Here is an 8,816-nt window from a genome sequence, read left to right on the forward strand (position 1 = left end):
CCTCTGTTACACGTGGTACTTCTTTTTCCCAAACCACTGCAGCTTCTTCCTCTTCTTCCCCTGAGCCTATGCAGGTTGATCGCCTCAAGCCCGCCGAACAACGCCGAAAGGAGAGACTCGCACAGGGCTTATGCTTTTATTGTGGCAGCGCTTCTCATCTTCTGCGTTCCTGTCCCCAGAAGCCGGGAAACGCCTTCGCCTAGGTCAGGTAAGAGAGGCCTCTCTAGGTAGTCATGATTCCTCTCCACCTTTGATTTTGTCTGTCATTTTACACATGGGTTCCAGTCACTTCTCTCTTGAGGCTTATGTAGATTCTGGTGCGGCTGGGAATTTTGTTCAACTTGAGCTGGTCGAGAGGCTTGGGATTCCTGTCAGATCCTTGGAGGTTCCTAGGCAAATAGCTTCTGTCGATGGTCAGCCTTTGTGGGAGGTCGTTTCTTCTTTGACCGAGGAGACTGAGATTCAAAATGGAGCTCTACATCGAGAAAAGTTGGCATTTTATGTTTTACAGTCTTTATCCCATGCATTTCTTTTAGGACTCCCCTGGCTAAGAAATCATGAACCTACTCTGAATTGGCGTACTGGGGATGTCCTATCCTGGGGACAGATTTGTCAAAACAGATGCCTGCTTCCAGTCAAGCCTGCTATTCTCTCTCCCTCGGCTCCGGAACTAGCGAATCTACCTGCGGCTTATCACTCTTTTTCGGACGTTTTCAACAAAAAGGAAGCTGAAGTCTTACCTCCGCATCGCCCATACGACTGTCTGATAGATCTTGTATCCGGCTCTACTCCTCCTAGAGGTCGTATTTATCCTCTGTCACCCTCCGAGACTCAAGCCATGTCTGAATACGTTCAAGAGAATCTGGCCAGAGGCTTTATACGGAAGTCCTTCTCACCAGCAGGCGCTGGTATTTTCTTCGTCAAGAAGGACGGTTCCCTTCGTCCCTGCATTTATTACCGTGGCCTCAATGACATCACGATTAAGAACAAGTATCCACTTCATCTCATCCCAGAACTTTTTGATCGTCTGCGTGGAGCACGAATCTTCACTAAACTGGATCTCAGAGGAGCTTACAACTTGATCCGAATTTGTTCAGGAGACGAATGAAAGACTGCGTTTAACACTAGAGACGGTCATTATGAGTATTTGGTGATGCCTTTCAGCTTATGTAATGCTCCTGCGGTTTTTCAAGAGTTGGTGAATGATGTTTTTCGGGACCTACTTTACACCTGTGTAGTGGTATACTTGGACGACATCCTTGTGTTTTCACCGGATCTGCTTTCTCATAGGAGACATGTGCGGCAAGTTCTTCTCCGTCTGAGGGAGAATCGTCTGTATGCTAAACTTGAGAAGTGTGCCTTCGAACAGTCGTCCCTGCCGTTCCTGGGTTTCATCATCTCCGATTCTGGTCTGTGTATGGATCCGGCTAAAGTTTCTGCCATATTCAACTGGCCACGTCCCCTCGGGGTTAAGGCGATTCAGCGTTTTCTAGGATTCGCGAATTACTATTGGCAATTTATTCCTCATTTCTCCTCCTTGTCGGCTTCCATCTCCTCTTTGATAAAGAAGGGCGCCAATCCTCATCTTTGGCCAGCAGAGGCTGAAAAGGCTTTCCACTCTCAAAGAAGCATTCGCCTCTGCTCCTTTACTCCATCGCCCTGAAGCTAATAAAACCTTCTTCCTAGAGGTTGACGCCAGTGCAGCGCTCCAGAGTCCTGTTCGTTGCAGTGCAGTAATGTCGTTCTTCCACCAGGGGGAGTGATATTACGTCTGAGGGCAATAAAGGAGATCTCTTTACCAGGTATCACAAACCACACAACACACTTCACACTCCAGGCCGCAAGGGGGAGCTACGCTCCTATCTATTAGGGCACTCCTCACAGTTAGGTAAAACTGGTGGTCTGGATAGGAAGTTAGGCAGAAGCTGGCTGAAGTGAGTTCCAGTCAGATCCAGACTGTGGTCTGAGGAGGACGAGGGTCTACGGAGCTGCGCCTGCCCCACATGCGGCAGCATCCAAAGGAGGAGACATTGAAGGGATTTGTGTTGCAGTGAGTGAGAAACTAAGTCATAGCAAAAAGGAGAAGAAACCAGAAGGAGTTCTGCCCTGTGAAAGGCTGCCTCCTTCTGAGGCGCAGTAATCCGGTAGCCAGAACACCGAGGGAGAAAGGATCTCTACGCTTAATGTCAGAGACTGGCAGGACAGTTAATTCCACGTTAGCTGCCCGACCTTATACCCAGGAGGCACGATGGCAACTTGTGGGGACCGGGGCGTGATAGAGTCCCTGTAAAAAGCCTCAGGCCATGAGTCATACGGGTTTGTCCTTTCCTATCCATCAGGGGGACAGAAAGAAAGAGACTTAACATCCAGAGTAGTTGCGAGGACCTTACCGAGAAGCTCAGCAGGGAGGTACTACAACACCCAGGTGCTAGAGGAAGGCTATTGAATTCCACCTGGATAAGGGGGACTCTGGATTTGCCTTCAGACCGGCTGGACTCTGCCTATCCTGTGGTCTGGTGCCCTGGACTGTGGATGCTGAAGCCTTCAGTAAAGGTAAAGAGACTGCAACCTTGTGTCCTCGTTATTCACTGCACCTTATATCATCCACCATCACCATCTACACTCTGGGAAGCCCTGGGGATACACTTCACCTGTGGGAAGGTATACCATCTAGCTGCCATCACATCATCCCCAGCGGACCCCTAAGCAGCGTCGGTCACCCTGACCGAATACCACAGGTGGCATCACGAACATTATCCCTTTAAAGACCTTTCCCCACATTTCAACGGACGTCCCTAGGGCCACGGTCTGGGTCAGCCACCGTGGCATCCCCGCTGAGAACCGAGGGGCCCGGCTCCGAGTACCCCATTGCCCTACTGGGGGCGCTCCATCTTTGCTGTCGTTGCCGGAGCTGTGCTTTCTCAGAAGTCTTCTTTCTACTGGTCGTCTTGTTCCCTGTGGTTTCTTCTCCAAGTGTTTCTCTTCTTCTGACATAAATTATTCCATTGGCGACAGAGAACTTTTGGCCATTAAATTGGCATTGGAGGAGTGGAGATATCTGTTGGAAGGAGCCTTACATCCCTTTGTCATCTTACGGATCATAAGAATTTGGCATACATCCGTTCAGCGCACCGACTGAATCCACAACAGGCCAGGTGGGCCTTGTTTTTTGCCCGATTTGACTTCGAACTTCGCTTCCTGCCTGGAGAAAAGAACTTCAAAGCTGATGCTCTATCCAGGTCCTTCTTGTCGGTGGACACTGAGGAGGAATCCTCGCACATCATTGATCCTGCTAGAATCATCACACTTGCTCCAGTCTCTATGACCCCTTTACCTCCGGGGAAGACTTTCGTTTTTGAGAGGAACAGAAAACGTGTGTTACTCTGGGGACATGCCTCCAAGCTAGCCGGACATGTCGGTTTCAAGAAAACTCTTGATCTAATATCTCGCTACTACTGGTATAGAAGAATAGGAGACAAAAAAGCGCAAATAGGGTCTTATCCTCAGGACTGCTCTTAAAGAATTATGAGAGAACTGCTCACCTGATGGTGCAAAGTAAAGGCGTGTAATTTGTCAGCTGCTGCAGATCCACAGGTCGGCGCTGCGACCTCTTAGAGACGTCATAATAGATGAATGTGGATAAAATCTGCGCTGCTATGACAAATAATGAATCCAGATATAGTTGTAAGGTGTTCGGGTGGTTTATTCAACGCGTTTCGAAGCTCATGGCTTCTTCTTCAGGAAGTTTCCACACAAAGATACCTTTGTATCTTTGTGTGGAAACTTCCTGAAGAAGAAGCCATGAGCTTCGAAACGCGTTGAATAAACCACCCGAACACCTTGCTACTACTGGTGGCTGACTCTTTTAAAGGATGTCCGAGCTTTTGTCGTCTCTTGTCCTTCCTGTGCCAAGAACAAAGTACCCAGGCGGCTTCCTTCCGGGTTTCTTCTTCCTCTTCCAGTGCCTACTGCTCCATGGCAACATATTGCAATGGATTTTTTAACTGATCTGCCTCGTTCCTGTGGTTGTACCGTCATACTCGTGGTTGTGGACCGTTTTTCTAAAATGGCATATTTCATTGCTCTTCCTGGTCTGCCTTCGGCTCCTGAACTGGCGAAGATTTTTGTTCAACATATTTTTCGCATTCATGGTCTTCCACAGCACATTGTTTCTGATTGTGGAGTTCAGTTCACCGCTCGATTCTGGAGATCTCTCTGTAGGTCATTGAACATTTCGCTTGATTTTTCTTCGGCCTATCATCCACAGTCCAACGGCCAAGTGGAGCGTACCAATCAGATCCTGGTTACTTATCTCCGGAATTTCTCCAACGCTCATCAGAATGATTGCTCTGACTTACTACCATGGGCCGAGTTTTCTTATAATAACCACACCAGCGAAGCCTCTACCAAATCTCCATTTTTTGTCGTCTACGGACAACATCCTGGTCTTCCTCTACCGGTTCCTCCTGTCTCTACTGTGCCGGCGGCAGATCTTCTGTCTAGAGAATTCTCCAGGGTTTGGCAGGAGATCAGGTCTGCTCTCGAACTAGCTCAGCATAGGATGAAGAGGCATGCAGATAAAAGGCGTCTCGATTCTCCTGTATTCCATCCTGGGGATTAGGTCTAGCTTTCTTCCAGATTTAATCACCTTAAAATCCCTTCACATAAACTGGGTCACCGTTATATTGGTCCTTTCGAGGTTTTGGCACGTATTAACAATGTTTCTTACAAACTTAAGTTACCTGCCTCTCTTCATATCCCTAATTCCTTTCATTTATCTCTCCTTAAGCCTGTAGTTTTTAATCGGTTTCATTCCTCGACTCTTTCTTCACCCTCGCCTGTTTCCGCACACAATGTTTTTGAGGTTAAGGACATTTCGGCCATGAAAAAAATTAGAGGTAGAACTTTGTTTTTGGTCGACTGGAAGGGTTTCGGTCCTGAGGAGAGATCCTGGGAGCCTCGAGAGAATATTCAGGCTCCTCGAATTTTAGCTAAGTTTCTTTCTGGCCTAAAGAGGAAGGAGGGATGTGTTTGGAGCGGCCCCCAAACGCAGGGCAGCAGGGTACTCGGTACCGGGTCCCTCGGTCTCGGTTCTGGGGGTGTCACGGTAGCCCGACCCGGTCCGTGGCCCTGCTAAGGGGCGCCCAATTAAAAGTGTATGTGAGAGTTTGTCAAGTGTTCGTGACGCCACCTGTGGTATTCGGTCAGGGTGACCGACGCTGCTAGGGGTCCGCTGGGGTGATGGAATGGCAGCTAGATGGTGTAACTTCCCACAGGTGAAGTATGTCCCCCAGGGCTTCCCTTGATGAATAGATGGTGATGGTGTAGGTCGCAGCAAATGACGAGGACACAGGGTTGCAGTCTCTTTACCTTTTTACTGATGGCTTCGGCATCCACAATCCAGAGCACTGCTAACAGGGCTGGCTGAGACCGGCCAGTCCGAAGGCACATCCAGAGTTTCCTTTGCAGGAGGAAATCAGTAGCCTTCCTACTAGCGCCTGTGTGTTGTAGTACCTCCCTGCTGAGCACCACGGGATAGTCCTCACAACTGTCGTGTATGTTTCTGTTCTCTCTCTCTGTCCCCCAGATGGTTTGGATAGGACGCACCCGTATGACGGGGTAGGCCTGGAGTTGTTTTATAGGGACCCTAGAGACGCCCCTCTCCCACAATTGCCTCCGTTGTCTTCATTAGGTGTAAAGGTGAGCCAGCCAACCTAGAGTTAACTGCCCTACCGTAGTTCAAAGTAATGCGTAGAGCCTATTACTCCTTCGGCGTTCCGGCCACCGGCTACGCGCCTCAGAAGGATGTTGCCGATCTTGGTGCACGACTCCTCCTGGTTCCATCTCCTTTGTGCTGTGATCTCGTTTCTCACTTCTCCACAATATACTTCGCTTCGTGTCCTTTCTTAGGATGCTGCCGCAATGAGGTGCAGGCACGGCTCCGTAACGATCTGTCTCGTGCTAGGCCACTGTCAGGATCCCACCCCTGACAGGGACCTCCCTGAGTCTTCCCAAGCAACGCCCTCTCTCACTAGATGTTACCTGGGCAAAACCCAGTCAGCTTCTCTCTAACTTCCTATCCGACTCCCAGTTTTACCAGAGTGTGAGGAGTGGTCTAATACATAGAACCTTTTGCTCCCCCTAGTGGCCGGAGTGTGAAGTGTAGTGTGTGACTGTGATACCTGGTCAGGTGAACTCTTTTAGTGCCACCAGACGTACCATCACTCCCCCTTGTGGAAGAGTGACAATACTGCAACGACCAGGACTCTGGGGCGCTGCACTCCCCCCCCCCCCCCCCCCCCCCCCCCCCCGTTAAATCCAGTACTCCCGGACTGGGAAAAGAAGAATAACAATACATGTTAGCAAAAGACATACAAAATTTTTGGAATGCTGTAAACAAGTAAATTTAACAGTGCTTCCCTTTATGGGAGGTGAGGACACTTGAACGTTGCAAACAAAAACATATTTACATTGTGCTTAAGATTTTAAATAACACTTATAATTAACTAACTATAAATAACTATCATTACCCAGCCGGGCATACTATCTACTATCTACTAAGTGCAAACTTTTCTTGAACAATGATTTAACTTTTCCTTTAAGGGCGTAAGGGCAGGTACCCACTAAAGGTATGTTATCTAACGGTACAGTACAAATTAATTAATTAATTATTTTCCTAAGTGCAGGATTTATCAACCATCTATCTATGGCTCTCTAGAGGACTCACTAACCCCTACGGGTTCACTTTCATTGAAATTCGGCTTTCAACTTTTCTTCTGTCCTCAGTTTCTATTTCTCAACATTATCAAACATTTCTTATTATTGACTTACTAACTACATACTACTACTATGTATCAACATTGTTACTATTCACTTTCTTAAGGCAACATTATGGTGCAGACTAAATGCAACGATTAAACATTCCCTTTAAGAGGGACCCAAGTCTCTTCTGAGGTAGTGCAAATTATTTGCAAGTGAGTTTAAAGCAAGAACTTCTGCGCTGTAATCAGGAACAGTCTCTTAAGGATAACCCTAGACGGGTTTTAGCAGCAAAACAGACAAACAGTTTTAAAGAACTATATACATACTCGTGGTTCCGAGGTTCATTCTTGTTCTGGCGGCCGTAGCTCCGCAGGTAGCAATGGGCAAGGCCATCCGCCCGGATACCTGCGGCTACCAGGTGTCGTGCCAGGAGGTCCCTCACTCCAGACGAGGGTCTGAGTACCCACAGTGTTCCGCTCAGGGGTAATCTGGGCACCGGTTACCATTGGAGTTGGCTCTGTGGCCACGACAATTTCAGTATTTGTGACAGTGCACACAGTTGTCTTAGTAAAGGTACAAGTAGGCGTAATAGTCGTAGTGGTAGTAGTGTTGGGACCCGCTAGTTCAGAGACTAGGGGGTTAATGTCATTAGTCTTAGTTGTGGCAGCAGGTAGCGCTGCTGCAAGATCAGTCACTGGAACGGAGTCAGTAGTGGTGGCACGAGCAGTCGCTGGAGTGGTGTCAGTCATCAGGGCAGGCTCGTTCTTCATACCTGCTTCAGATACGGTCCCTCCGGTGCCGTTCTGCTCCGTCTCCGCTGGGGTCTGGAACGCTGGTTGCAGGGCCTTGTGCTGCGGCGTTGTCATCTCTGTTGGCAGCATCTCGCTTTCCGGCAGGGCCTTGCTTTCTGGCTTCGGAGCGCTGGAACTTCTTTCTTGCTCTGGACCAGATGAGGCTGCCGACAGGTGTCTGGGGAGGCTCCCGACGAAGGTCTTCTTCCACCCGGCCTCAGTGCTCAGCTGCGTCCGCCGGAGTTGGTCGCTGAGCTCGTCCACTCCGGCCTGCAGGAATTCAGCATCAGCGGTTGAGGCCTGGTTACGGTGCCCCTCCGGGTAGCTGGGGGAGTCCTCTGCTCCGACCCCACGCTCCGGCCTGGGTGGCTGGCCATGGCGTCCTCCATGTCGCTCACTTCTTCTTTGTCCTTTTCCCGCTCTCTCCTTCGTGGGTGGTTTCGCTTTCTTTGTCTCCGCCCTCCATTGAGGATCAGGAGGCGGATGTCAGCTGCTGACGGACACGTCCTCAAGGTACAGAAATACTTAGACTGGGCGGCCATTGTTCTTCGCGCTCTTCAGTTTGTTCACGCCCACAAATCCACGCCCTTCTTCTTCTCCTGCGCTCCTCGTGGCGCTGTAATGGCGGCGGTTTTGGCGGGAACTTTTGGCGGCAAATAGCAATACACAGTCTTTGCAATAAATCACGATTCAAGCACAATTCAGTCACAGTTCAGGCACACATGACCTGATTCTCAGGCTTAAGTAGATCCTGTTCGTGACGCCAAGTTTGGAGCGGCCCCCAAACGCAGGGCAGCAGGGTACTCGGTACCGGGTCCCTCGGTCTCGGTTCTGGGGGTGTCACGGTGGCCCGACCCGGTCCGTGGCCCTGCTAAGGGGCGCCCAATTAAAAGTGTATGTGAGAGTTTGTCAAGTGTACGTGGCGCCACCTGTGGTATTCGGTCAGGGTGACCGACGCTGCTAGGGGTCCGCTGGGGTGATGGAATGGCAGCTAGATGGTGTAACTTCCCACAGGTGAAGTATGTCCCCCAGGGCTTCCCTTGATGAGTAGATGGTGATGATGTAGGTCGCAGTAAATGACGAGGACACAGGGTTGCAGTCTCTTTACCTTTTTACTGATGGCTTCGGCATCCACAATCCAGAGCATTGCAAACAGGGCTGGCTGAGACCGGCCGGTCCGAAGGCACATCCAGAGTTTCCTTTGCAGGTGGAAATCAGTAGCCTTCCTACTAGCGCCTGTGTGTTGTAGTACCTCCCTGCTGA

The sequence above is a fragment of the Ranitomeya variabilis genome, chromosome 2 (genome assembly GCF_051348905.1).
Source record: "Ranitomeya variabilis isolate aRanVar5 chromosome 2, aRanVar5.hap1, whole genome shotgun sequence".
Taxonomy (NCBI): domain Eukaryota; kingdom Metazoa; phylum Chordata; class Amphibia; order Anura; family Dendrobatidae; genus Ranitomeya; species Ranitomeya variabilis.